Below are 14,117 nucleotides of genomic sequence, written 5' to 3'. Positions count from 1 at the left end.
GAACTATATAAGGTAGATGCCCTCGACGTGGCTATAGTCAGAGTGTGGAATCTGTAAGTGACTTATGCATATAATTCACGTTATATGATCTTGTACCTTGAAATTGCATAGCTAACTTCTCTCTTTCGTAGAATGGAGATCCAAGCATGCGGACAAGACTTAGATCAGCAAGTAGGATTCATCGATCCTGGGCTTCTGAATCAGAAACTTATAAGGGAGAATCCAGACTTCACTAAGGACTACTTATTAAAGTGTTTACTTCACCACCAATACAAAAAATTCATAGTCTTACCCTACAATTATGAGTACGTGTTTGCACGCTAGGGCATCCTCATTTTATGGGCAACTCAATTCTAGTACTAATTTTCTATGGTGACATATTCTGCAGTTTTCATTGGATCCTCCTTGTCATCCACCGAGACTTGAGTAAGATCATTATCTTGGACTCACAAAAGAGAGATCAGACGACTTACTAACACCTCATCGACATGCTAAACAGGTTAACTCGATCATTTAATCTTCTCGACGATTGCATCTAAGTTTAATTGGTATTCATATTCACGTACAGGGCGTACACAAGATACCAAAAAAGAGTATCATCTACTTTCCATTCAGGAAGCAATATGATGTAAAAACTAACTTTCTGGTATGCAGGGAATATTCATGTATTGCATTTCCTACTGAATAAAAAGGTTCAATTCATTTCACTAATGAACCATTTCCTCTTGAAGTGTATGAGGCAGGCAGCCGGCAACAATCTCTGCGCGTTTTATGTTGTTACTAACATGCACGGATTTAGCCCGGATGAAGACGTTGTTAGGTTCAATGATCTTGAGGTACGAAATAACATATCGATACCTTCTTTTCAATTTCTATACATGTTCAAGGACTTATTCTTTTGATTCTTCAAACGCAGCGCTCGAAACTACGCACAAATGTGTTACAACCTGCAGAAATACATGCCCTTCAAGAACATATCACCAGGTTCTTCTTGGAACATATTATCAACCCAAACGGCGAGTTTCATGAACCAATCATTCCGTCCACACGTGACAGATCTTCAGATGACACCATTCCTTCTAGTAGAGAGTATGCGACAAAGAGGAAGGCTACCAAGGGGCTTGACAACGTATTATATTTCGCCAAATGACACGATATTAATGTATGTCATTAATTACTATTTATTAATGAATGTTATAAATTACTATATATGATGCGAAGTTGGTATCGATGGGATGGCCTTCCAACGATGATGCGAAGGAGGAGCAAGAAGTAGCGGCTATGAAGCGTGCCTAGAAGGAGGATGAGAGGCTGACCCGTCAGTTGTGCGTTGCGGAGGTGCAAGAAGTTGCGTCTCGTAAGCATGCCCAGGAGGAGGAGGACGAGAGGATGGCCCGTCAATGTGCTGTGGAGAAAGTTGAAGGCTCAAACCGTAGAGGCGTTCAGGCGTCAGACTTCAATGTCTTTGACATGCCGACGAGTTTGGAGCTTAGGCAATGCTGCGGTCGATCAGGCGTGGCCGAGTCCTCTGCTCCACCACCATCGGCCCCCCGACGTTCCTGAATGTACACACACCAACAATCAACAGTGCGGAGATGAGGTCCTCATCGTGGGAGACGTAGAGGTAGAGGGATACTGGACTAGCTGAACTCGACTGACTTTTCAGGGGGTGACCTGTGAGAACTATTTTGTATATATGTGTGTTTGTCGATGCCTATGACTTGAAATATGTGTTCACTACTATGTATTAATGAAGGGGCTTTTATTATTGATTTACATTAAATATATGTATCATTGTATGCATGTATTGAGAGAGAGACGGAGAGATCGAGGAGTGAGAGGGAGTACAGAGAGAACATAGAGAGGGAGGAGGGGAGGGAGGAGAGGCAAAACACTGCCAGCTGAATCCTTCAGCCGGTAGTGATAAACCTGAAATCACTCCTCCAGACAATCTGGTGCGACAAACCAGTGCATTTTGGGCGCGTTTCGCATCGGTCATAACTTCCGTGAAATCCACCCTTTCTAGACTAAAGGATTTAGCCAGCAGTGATGCCTTGGATATAGCCAGCAGTGATAGTCATGACTATCACTGCCCGTTGCCCACTGCTGGCTCCAAAACCGGTAGTGAAGGTGGTTTTGGAGCCAGCAGTGAAGAGGGTTTCTGCAGTAGTGTCCTCACCCTCTATCAGAAATACTCCGGTGTGTTCATCGGGGTATCATCGGACCTTCTGATGAGTGCAACTTTACTAAATTCCACTAACAGAATACTCCAGCTTTGCCAAAGCTTTATCACCGGACCATTCGATGAGTTCAACAGCTTCTGAACAAAATACTCCGTTGAGTGGAAACTCTTCTGCTCTTTACCAGGCGCCTGTGATGTCCCTATCTCAAGAACAAAATATTTAAGTTAAAAGTCTTAAGTTCTAACAAAATATTGAGTTTTTATTATAAGGCTACCAGAAATAAGAGTCTTAAGGCGATGACAAAAACATCATTGCATCCACGTATCCCTTGGCTGGCCCGAGCACCACCTTCTAGAGTCCGCCCGAAGGACGTTAGTGTTAATGTCTTGGTAGTGTGCCTTCAAAAGGGCCAGCACCTAGGTGACCGCCTCCTCCGTGCCTCATTGATCCTGGCTCGAGACGTGGTCAACGAACTTACGCTATAGGCCTCTGAAGGCCTCGATGAGTTCGGTCGCCTAGGTAGCTAGTTCAGCGGCATCAGCATCTTCCATAGGCTCCACCTGGATTATGACTCCATCGAGGGCATCTGGGAATATATCTGGAGCCATGGCAAAGTGCTATCAACCAAAAGACATTCGGGCCCTCTCCTGGGCCAAGGCGTCATGTTTCTCAGATAGATCTATTGGGCATCATGTTCAGATCGAGAAGGTAAAGGCATGGCATTTACAAGATGTCGGGGCTTGCCTTTGGACTTGCCCTCCAGTTCAGAGCGCATCTCCTCCTTCTCAGCGGCCTCCCGAGAGAGTTGGGAACCTAACTCTCCTAGCCAGTGGTCCTTCCCTGTGAGCTCCCCATCAAGTTCAGCCACACGAGAGCTCATCTGCCAGGCCTCACCGTGAAGCATGTGCATCTACAACATGTACATCTGCAAAGCACCAGGTCAGTACCTATGATTCCATCGATTAAGCATTTGTTTTGCAGGGAAGCACTTACCACGAAGGGACCTAAGACGACCTTGAATCATAGCTGCCTAGGCCTTGGGCCCTCCTGATGACTTCTCTCCAGGGCATGTTGTTAGGCAACCCATGGATCAGGTTCACACCTACCGTAGGCAATAGAACCTCTACCTCCTTGCTCTCGTCGGCAAGTGCCGGGGGCTCAGTGGACTCATTCCCATGTCCCTTAGAGGACATGTTCTCCAAGATGTAGGGTAGTCAGGGCTCAGGAGTTGGTGGTGGTGCTTCAAATGTCCTGTGAGAAGGAATCTAAAAATTGTGTTCCCACGAACAAGAGGAAGGCATCCACGATGACAAACATACATGGGCCTTTTTATACTCTAGAAGGCATCGAACATCAGAGCTGAAGACATGATGAACAAGAAGAAGGCATCAGACATCAGAGCTGAAGGCAACATGGGATCACCAATCGGTGAGCCACCACCCGCTAACAGGACATCCTCATCCAGATCATCGCCGCTAGCGGAGGACGAGGCTAGAGACATAACCTCTCCACCCCCGCCTTCACCTGGGCCTATGGCTCCTGTGATCTCGATATTATCTAACTCCTCATCTCGGGCGCCTGTGTTCTCAGCCTTTGGGTCAGTCCACTCGCGTCTCAATCACCTTAGGATTCATTCTGATAGTCGCTTGAGGTCAGGCCTAATCGAAAAAAGAAAACAAGAAAAAGGAGTGGCCCATGAGGCTGACTGACAATACCTAGTCCCGAGCATTAGCCTCCACCTCTGCGATGGGGATTTGGACGTCCTGGTGATTAGGCTTGGGGGCTATGTCAAAGAGGAACTTGGTCCTCTGCTCAACTACATCTGGGGAAAGATATGCGTACAAGAAATATCTTTTGGCGGATATTCTCATAAGCTCCCCTAATAGCTACTCAAGACAAGTCGATACCTGGCTCACCTTCTCGGGTTGGGGACACAAGCGGTGCTTGATGAAGTCTCTGGCAACGTCCCATGCCATTAACCCCTTCTCCTTTAGATCCCAGATCTCGGTGATGTGGCCCTGAGAAACAGTGGTGGGTCTTGGCTCCTCTGTTCACAATGGCCTCACCAACGGTGCAAGACATCTATAGGGAAGTTTGGGCGGGCCAGGCTACTAGTAGAACCACTTCTTATGCCACCACGACCAGGAACTATTGGTGTAGAAGACGATATACTCTATCGACTTCCTTTCTCAGAGGTAGAATCCGCTGCCACTGGTGACCTTGCCTGCGAGTCCCTTCTGGAGATAGAATTGCTTGAAGAGGTCGATGGAGGGGTGCGCATCCTAGGTAGGCCTTGCACAAGTGTGCAAAGATGTTGAGCATGACAATGGAGTTGGGGTTGAGATGGATGAGTTTGATTGTATAAAACTTGAGCACTTGGAGGAAGAAGCTGGAAGCGGGAAAGGAAAGCCGCTGTGGAAGAAATCAAGGAAAACAACAACCTAGCTGGTGTATGGGTTGGGGATCGTCTCACCCACTACTAGCACGGTGGAGATCAGGGCAGGTAAGGGATTGACCTCATCGCGCTTCGGTCGGGCCAGAACCTTCTTTGAAACATCAAATTCCGACCGCATTAGGATTGCAGCCTTGCTGGCGTCGGTAGCAAAACTCTCTGGCTTGTCAGTCTTCTTGCAGCCCATGGCCTCAAGAGAAGGATGATGGAAGGTCTAGGGTTTTTAGAGGTAGTTCCTGGTGAGAAGCACGAGAGAAGATGGCTCAAGGAAAACGATGACGAAGGAAGTAAACGTTATGTGGGCTTCCCCTGTCTATCACATCCCAACACATTAATAATGTAATTAAGCATGCATAATTATCATGACGTTATGTTGATACATATTTGGTTGTTAAATTGAGTTAAGCATGTTTCAAAATTTCTTGGAGATAGTTTAGAGCCTTGTAGGAAAAACCTAAATGCCTTAGAGATGAAGAAGAATAGAAATTGAGGAATAGAATCAAGTTTTAGCACAAGACCGCTCTCGCGGTCTGACAAGGGGCTCCTACAGTCTGATAGCCAGAAGCACAGAGGCTCACTTAAGTGGATCAATCTATCTCTCTCTCGCTCTCTCTCTCATTTTCCCTCTCTCACTTCCTCACCTCCCCAAACCCTAGAGAGAGAAGGCAAGTTCCGTCCATCGCATTTGAAGGCTGGAGATCATCGATGAAGACTTGTTTGAGCTTCCCAAAGGCTTCCTTAACTTCTTCCCACTCTTTTCCCCATCGGAATCATCTCGTTAGGCGTTCTCCCACTGCAAGCTCCAACACCGCTCTGGGAGTTTGATCCGGGAATCAAAGTTCTCCCGAAGGATTCCAATCCGCTTGGAAGTTTCTCTACACCGAGGTAAACATCTCCTTACCATTTTTCTGTCATTTCCTAGCCCTAAGCGATTGCTGGTGTGATTTTCACCTAGAAACCCTAGTGAAAGCTAGATCTAGATCTCATTTTGGGGGTTTTACGTGTTCGGACCACGCATATCATCCAAATGACAACGTAAAATGTTCCCCTAGTTTTCTGGAGTACTTTGTTGCCCTTTGTCATTGAAGGTTTTGCTGGAGTCCTCGTCGGTGACCCCACAAAGGCGCTACTAGCAAGGTCTAGCAGTCTGACCGCTGCTAGGGCTGGTCTGACCGCCAGTTAGGATCAGAACATCTGAGTTCAAACCCCTATACAGGAGTCAGATCATTGTTAGGGCCGGCCTGACAAGTCATCGGTGGTCTGACTACCACCATGCCTTCGGTCAAACTGCCAGGAGCCAAAACTCTCCGCTGGCTGCCAATCTGACACCACTTCCACGTTGGTCTGATCGCTAGCCATTCAATGTTGTATGTACTTAGGTTATCTTGTCTGAGGTTTCAAACTTTGAAACCCTAATCTTTTGGTTGTCTTTTGCAAATGTTTTCAAAACACAATGCTCTATTATTGTTCAAGCATGCATCATATGCACACTTTTCTATCGTTTGATTATTTATTTGATGCGTTCATATTTTCTTTAGAGAGTGATGCGCCGTCGTTCTTCGTGGTCGAGTTTGAAGCCGGATCGATTCTGATAGTGAGCGAAGCACCTGGAGCAGCAGGCAAGCATCTAAGCATATTACCCCCTTTAGTTGAATTGAATGAAGTCTAAATTGATAAGTTGTCACTGATGTATGTTTTCATGTTTAGTGATGTCGATGTCGGGTTTGTATGGGTAGAACCTATATTGATTTACATTACCTCTACCTTGAGTTGTTGATTATCCCTATCCTTGTAGCCTGGATAACTTTATTGGTGTCTAACTTAAGATTTATTCAAAATGCTTAGCAATGCTTAGGTCCTCGCTAGAAGTCAAGCGATGGTTCAACCATTGTTTGCAAGCTTAGGGCTTACTTATTTTTCACAATAATATTGATTATGATGTTGGGATGTATCATATATGAGAATGAGATGAGATTTGGGTGGTGCTAGGGGTAGGTCAGGAGAGTAGCCAAGATGCCATAGACCACTTGGATCGGTTAAGCACCGACCGTTGTTGCAGTTGGCTTAAGCACTTTCTGTACTTACCACATACCCAAATATGGGACGTGTAAGCCAAGTACCATAAGTCACCGCTTTCATTTGACCCATGAGTGGAGGTATGAGCGAGAATGCTATTAGGGACACCTGAGATTGTGTCTGGTAAGTCATCATATGCTCACAATCTAGGTGGACTCCACATTACTCGATATGGGAACAAAGGTTCAGGGTGGGTACGTGAATGGTTTTTATGTGAATCATCACTCACAACTGACGGGTTGTCTGGGCAGTGGTCTCATGTCGTGTGGGTCCAGGAGTACCCCCCTACAGGGTGTGGAAACAATTTCAATTGCCGCACTCTCGGTCATGAGCATGCTTTTTGTCCATTTGCAGTAGTCATAGAGTTTTGACTTCGGGAATATAGGGTATGTTGGGTTCTGGTTGAGATGGTTATGTTCACAGCTATGACTGCTATAGTTCCAGTTATCTTTATGTTCCTATTATTGGTTACAGGGCAAAAAGATATATGTGGTTAAGTCTTGGTGCTCCCACATAGGTGTTAAGGATGCTTATGCATATAAATTTACTTAACCTTGTGGCCTACTCTTTGCTAATGGCTCAATTGCATAATCCTTGGAGTCAAGTTATATGTACCAAATATCGATTAGGTCTTGCGAGTACCTTTGTACTCACACTACTCTTTCAGGTTTGCAGGCGGAGAAAGGTTAGTTGCTGGCTACTTCATGTTCGCCGATGCTTGCAGCGGGCAAGAGTAGTGCTATCTACTCGAGTGGTATGCTTTTCGGTGGAGCCTAAGGGCATATGGCTTCACCTAGCTGTTGCTGTTTATAGATGTTACTTTTCCGCTGTGTAGTATCTCTATAAACTATTGTAAATTATAATAACTCATATGCTTCTAATATAATTGAAATACTCGCTCCTCCCTAATCTTTGTTGTGATGTCATATGTTGGAAAGGCACGTGTTCTAATCTTGGGTACAAAACACGTGCCAGAACTACCGGAATGGTATTATGGTTAATCATTGTAGTCGTGAGTATTTAAATAATCAATTTAATGATTAATTAGAATACTATTTGGATAGTTCCTTACACTGTCTCAATTTATATAAAGGTGGAGGCACTTTGGGTGGCTCTCTAACTAGCACAGTGATGGTTCCGAGTATGACTAGGGGCCACGTTCTCCTACTTTAACGTCTCATCACATTTAATGCTTGGAATACATTTCGACGCATGTAGAGGCAGTTGGAGCAATAATCCAGAGAAACCAAAGAGCTACTCCGCCATACGCGTATAGTTACCCAATGTCATCATGATCTCTTGCTAGGTAAACATTCTTTTTACTATTACCCAAAATCTTCATTGGAACGATTCAAAATTTAAGCCCGATCAATGACAAGTCTTTTCTCCCAGTCCTTTTTCAAAAGATTGGGATGATATTTCTGAGATGGATCAAAATTTCTACTCAGATGGAATACCTTCTGAAGGGCTCCCTTGAGTACTCGAAGGTGTTCAGAAACCTGGATAGATGATCTAAGGACTTTGAGATCCTAGTTAGATGTACATTCTTATCCGAGGACCCAAGTTCTACTCGAAGATGCAGTTGGTCAAAATAAAATACCTTTGTTGACTAAGCTTTTGATTCATCATAATCTCATTTCATATACTGATGGGGGGCTTAACGATGGGTGGTATAAAACTACCATATTTGGATACCCTAGGGTTTTCGTACATCCTTGGGGTGTATCTCTTTCCTCGGGAAGCAATTCCTGGATGTATAGAAACTGCTCGTAGATGCCTAGGATATCTCGTAAGCATGGTAGTTTATCTCTAAGAATTATAAGGCATGACTCCAGGAGTCATATGACGAACCCCTATATATACAGAGCTACACTACTATAGAACCAAGCTTATTTGCCAACCCATCACTGCCAGTTCCTTACAGGTCGGCAGTGATGGGGCATCATTGCCGGTTCATAGACCGCACGGAAAGAACTAGCCATTGTGGCTTATGAACTGACAGTGATAAGGGGAATCACTACCAATCGATGGCTTAAGCTGGCCATGATACCCAGCCACTTCATCACTGTCGGCTTAAGCCACTGACCGGCAGTGATAGCTGGATGTCACTACCGGCTGGTGGGATGAGCCAGCAGTGACGTGTCCAGTATAAAACAGTGGCCCTCCCCCAAGCTCGAGCATAGCACCATCCCCAGCGACCTTCCTCGCCCTCACGGACGCATCACCGCTTTTGAGCCCTCTCCATTCAATTCCTTTGCTTGATGATCTTCACAGTGCCATACCCAATCTTTTGCACGTGCTAGTTTGATCATAGCCTATCATTAGCCTAGCGCTCCACTGGCCGCAACCGCAAGCTCACCCACCTCGCCGACGAACTCCGGGCTGTGAGCCGCCTCTGCCCGAGCCGAACGCACGGTAAGCTTCACCGTAGTCCAGGGAACCTCACCGCTCCCTACCCTTCCACTCTCTCACTCTGCAGCGTGCCACCATCGTTGGCTTAGCTCTGCCACCTGCCATGGTTGCTGTTGGCCGTGCTTGCCACCATTTGTGCCGCACCAACCCCTCAAACGAGTTCGCCACAGTGCATTGAACATTTTGGTACCGCTCCCCGACCAAGCTCCATCGCCGGCAACCGGTCAAAGTCGGAAAATCCAGAAAATGGTGAAAGGAATATTAGTAGTATTAATAAATTGGCTGAAATAATCTACAATTTGTAGAGAAATATCTAGAGCTTAGAAAAATATGAAACCAAGCATGTTAGTTTTGTTTTGTCATGATATACATGATAAAAATACACGCATGCATGAAATGTCCACTGAAATATGCTGTAACTTGTTAATCCATAATTATATCTTGAAATATCCAAAATTGATCAATCCAACTTTTTTAATCTTATTGTGTCATGCTGTATATAGGAAAAATATATTTCAAGCATGAAATACTTGTTTAGCATTATTTTTTTGTTAATCTTGATTAAGCCTTTTTAACTTGATTAATCTCTATAGAAATTAATAAAAATCATAAAATGTGAAACTAATTTTTGAGGTCTTCTCTATGTATGTCTTACACAGTAAAAATACCTTTTTCCATGTTGAGTACCTCCCTCATGTGAGTTTGTTTGAACTACCTCATATAATTTTGAATTTAAAAACAATAAGCATGTAATTTGGTTAATTAAGTGGGCAAATGAACTCCAATTCATGTGATTCTTCCTCTACTGCATTCATAACCTCATGCAGTACATCTGTACTAAATTTCATGTCATTTGAATCACATCTCATGACATTTCATTCATTCTCATTTTGATGCACTTTATCGCTCTTCAGAGAATGATGTCATGAGGTCGATACCGAGGGTGAATGTGCTATTTAATTTTGATACGTTATCGCTGTATGTATATCATGCATGTAAAGGTTGAATAATAAATAAATATTCTAGGGATGGCACCAACAAAAACTCATCGGCCTGGCTAACAAGGAGGAGCACCATGTGGTTCTTCAATGAAAAAGAAGGATTGTCGGAGTGGAGAATGTTGTTGATAAGAAAGGCTACAATCAATTTGACGCGCTACCTCTTTTCGGAGAGGACCTCGACCTATGTCCCATGGAAGACACCAACAACTTATAAGATCAATGTGTCACTTGTCAGTACCTTTGTGCATATTTGTACCTATTTTGCTACGTAAGATGTGACTTCTTTTTGTTAAATGTGGTCATAATGTACTCAATTACAATATTGTATGTGTATGCATTCTATCTATTGACTCATTCTTTGTTATCTCTCTTTCGACAGCCTCTCTCCCTCCCTCATCGGCTTTATCTCTATCTCCCTCCTTCCTCAGCTTTCTATATGTGGAATACTCAACTGCTCTCATTATCGTATGCAGAACTTCCAGAAAGGGACAGCACCACCAACCTAGGTGCCAGAAGGAGTTTGTCGGAGGGTGAACTCCTCAAGCAGGGATCTGGAGGGACCCCCTTTGAGATTCGGCTGGGGGGATGATTCTGAATCCACCTTGGATGATGAGTATACATGGGAACCGATTGGGCCGGTGGACATGGAAGAGAAACGATTTATACAGGTTCGGACCACGTGGAGGCGTAATACCTTACTCCTGTGTGTATGCTATTGTATTACGAGGGCTCTTGGAATGCCCTTTCTGGATCTCCAACTCTCTAGAGCTGGTATGTATTACAATGGTATTTCTGTCTATCTATTTGGAGCCCGGGTCTTCAAGTGTCGGACTCTCTGAGCTCGATGAACTCCTGCTCTGAGAGATCGAGCCTGAGTCCTCTCTGTCGGAGTCCGAAGTCCCAAGGTGTTCTTAAGGTCTCTCTCTCTTCCTGATGGAGTGCTCCCCCTCTTATACAACCGGGGGAGGCTTGTGTGCCCAGCCTGGGGCACAAGTTCCCGTAAACAAAAATGGAGAGCAGCTATCATGGCGCTACAGCTTGATGTTACAGGGGTTGACAACACGCCCCCTGAGCTGTCCGGCACGCCGCTGGGTCAGAGGGAGTCTGACACAACAAAGGGGCAGGCGAGAAGCCTCATTGCATTGAATGCTCCCACGCCTCCCTGCCAGGCGGTGGTAGGGTCTGACGATAATCGTGGGGGGAGTGGTCGGAAGTGACAGGCCATGCTCCTGTTGAGGCAGCATCGGGCCTCCCACCGATTGACATCTCACCGCTGAGCCCTTGCGGGGCCCAGCGACAAGGGGCTTCTAACGTCGTCGGGGGATTACAGGTGCCCGGGAGCCACGCTCGAGCACCCCCTTCCTGGTACTGTTCATCTTGGGTCATCGGGGGACTCGGGTGCTCGGGGGCCACTGTTCTCGGCCCCTAGCACCCTCTCCCGGTACTGTTGGCTTCGTGTCTTCGGGAAGCTCGGGTACCCAGGGGCCACGTGTCCGTGGCCCCGAGCACGCCGCCGCCCGGAACTGTCTTCCTCAGGTCCTCGGGGAACCGAGTGCTCGGGGGCCACTATTCACGGCCCCGAGCACTCTCTCCTGGATATGCCTTTCCTTGGTCCTCGGGGAACTGAGTGCTCAGGGGCCACTGTTCCCGGCCCCGAGCACTCTCTCCCGGTACTGTGTGATTGGGTCCTCGTGGGACCGAGTGCTCGGGGGCCACTGCTCCTGGCCCCGAGCACTCTCTTCCGGTACTGTTCATGTTGGGTCTTTGGGGGACTCCGAGCACTCGGGGGACACTGACCCGGGCCCCGAGCACTCCTTCCCGGAACTTGGCTTCTCTTGGCTCTTCAGGGAGCTCGGGTGCTCGAGGGCCACTGTGCATGGCCCCGAGCACCCTCTCCCGGAACTTGTCTTCCTTGGGCCCTCGGGGACCTCCCGAGGAGGCGATCCCTGAGGCGTGACGCCATGTGGCACTGCTGCTGACCTAGCCCCGGGAGTAGGGGACCCCCCGATCCCATTTCACCGACAGAGTTGTTGTGTCGTTGTCAAACATTGAAGAAGGTAGCCCAAGCCACTACCTCAATCTGGACCAAACATACGCCTATGAGGTGATGAGGTAATTCATAAGTAGAAGAATGCATCTGTTCGACATATTATCGTATAGGTTCTTAATATTTTTTTTTTGCTTATGCGTAGATGCCTGATGTTCCTAAGGGTCACGACAATGAGCAATCCCAAGAGCGGCATTATGCCCGAGGTCCCTCAAAGATACCTACGAGATGATTTGTGAACACGGAAGTCTCACTAGCAGGAGAGCCAACTGCACCAAAGAGAGTCCTGGGGCCATACAAGTTAGTCTGTGGGATAGCTATTAAGGATCACGTGCCCATCAGCTACAAATTGTGGGTTGGCAAACGAGGTGATCTGCACATGGTTCCTAATTCAATCAAGAACGACATCATGTGACCCAAGATATTAGAGAGGTTCAAGTTCCCCACAAAGACAGATATGGACATAGTTAAGGGTAAGGTGCTAATGATTATGGGCCTTTCATTTAAGAATTAGAAGGGTACACTAAATAGAACCTATGTGCACAAAGGTACAATGCCAGATTTTAGAAAATGGCCATAATTGGGAGATCATTGGCAAGCCTTTGTGGAGTACAAGTTCTCAGAAGAAGCACAAAGGTTGAGTGATGTGAACAAAGCAAATTGGCAGAAGAACCTCTACCCCCACAAAGTTGGTAGTCGTGGGTATGTGAGGAAAGAACGGCAGAGGCAACAATAGCTCGAGGAACTATGGTAGAGAGGTGTCACGCCTGAGACAAAAGGCTAGAGTGAATGATCGACGCGCTTCCTTTTTGGGAGGGGTGCTTCTTACTTGTCTGATGGAAGCTTATGCTTTACAACCTCCAAAGACCAGAAAATGACACAAACTCTTAGAAAAAAGCTTGTCAAATCCCACGAGCAGTCTACACAAGGCTCTTTTAATCTAGATAGGGATAGGGATGAGCTCACCTTGTCATTGGGAAACAAGGAGCTTGGTGGTCGCACACGAGGCATTGGGGTGATGGGTTGGAAATATGGATTCTAGTCGACGTTGATAGTTACAAGAGTCGAAAGAAATCCCAAGCAGAGCGAGATGCAGAACGAGAGGCACAACAAGTTAGGATGATGGAAATGCTTGAAAAAGCTCTACAAAATGAGAGGGAACATATAGAGGAAAAGATAGCACAAGCAATACAACAAGCCATCATGCGTCAACGGGGTGCCATTGTGAGCGAAGAAAAATGGCCGGCAGCATCTCCTAATATTGCATGCTCTAGCCCGGGTGGTTGTCAGAGTAGTTGTGCATCCACGGGATGTCACACCCGGTTTTAATGGCCAAAACTTGATGCGGCTTATGTGTGCCCAGGATGTTCAACAAAAGAGTGAAATAGGTAAGTAGAGAGAGAAACTGAGAAGTCAGAAAAGCACGGGGATGGGTTTTTCAAAATAGGTTTTTAAAATATGACCTTATGGCATGACCATTCTATCTAGGCTTGCGTCATACGGTCAGTATGGCTCTGATACCACCTCTGTCACACCTGATTTTAATGGCCAAAATCAGATGCGGCTTATGTGTACCTAGGATGTTCAACACACATAAGGACGTCACAGGTGAAGTAACAAAAGCAATACTTTTATAGAATAAACGTTAAGCTCTTACAGCAATTGACATATATTGTCTTCTATAAAGATATCTGCAGCGGAACAAAAGCACTGGAGCTCAACAACACTGCAGGCAACCAACCGGGAGACACGCGCCTAGAACGTCACAACCTCATCTTGATAGTCTTCAACATCTTCACTCACTGAGCAGCAAGACACATGTCGCATGGTGTAGGGAAAATAGCAAGTGTGAGCACATAGAGTACTCAGCAAGTGGGGGAAAGTAATGATATGCAGGCTTATACCAAGAATAGGCTAACGTATAGTATATTTACGTAAATACGAGT

The sequence above is a fragment of the Phragmites australis genome, chromosome 4 (assembly GCF_958298935.1).
Source record: "Phragmites australis chromosome 4, lpPhrAust1.1, whole genome shotgun sequence".
NCBI lineage: Eukaryota > Viridiplantae > Streptophyta > Magnoliopsida > Poales > Poaceae > Phragmites > Phragmites australis.
The sequence above is the reverse complement of the archived record's forward strand: the minus strand, read 5'-3'. Positions refer to the sequence as shown.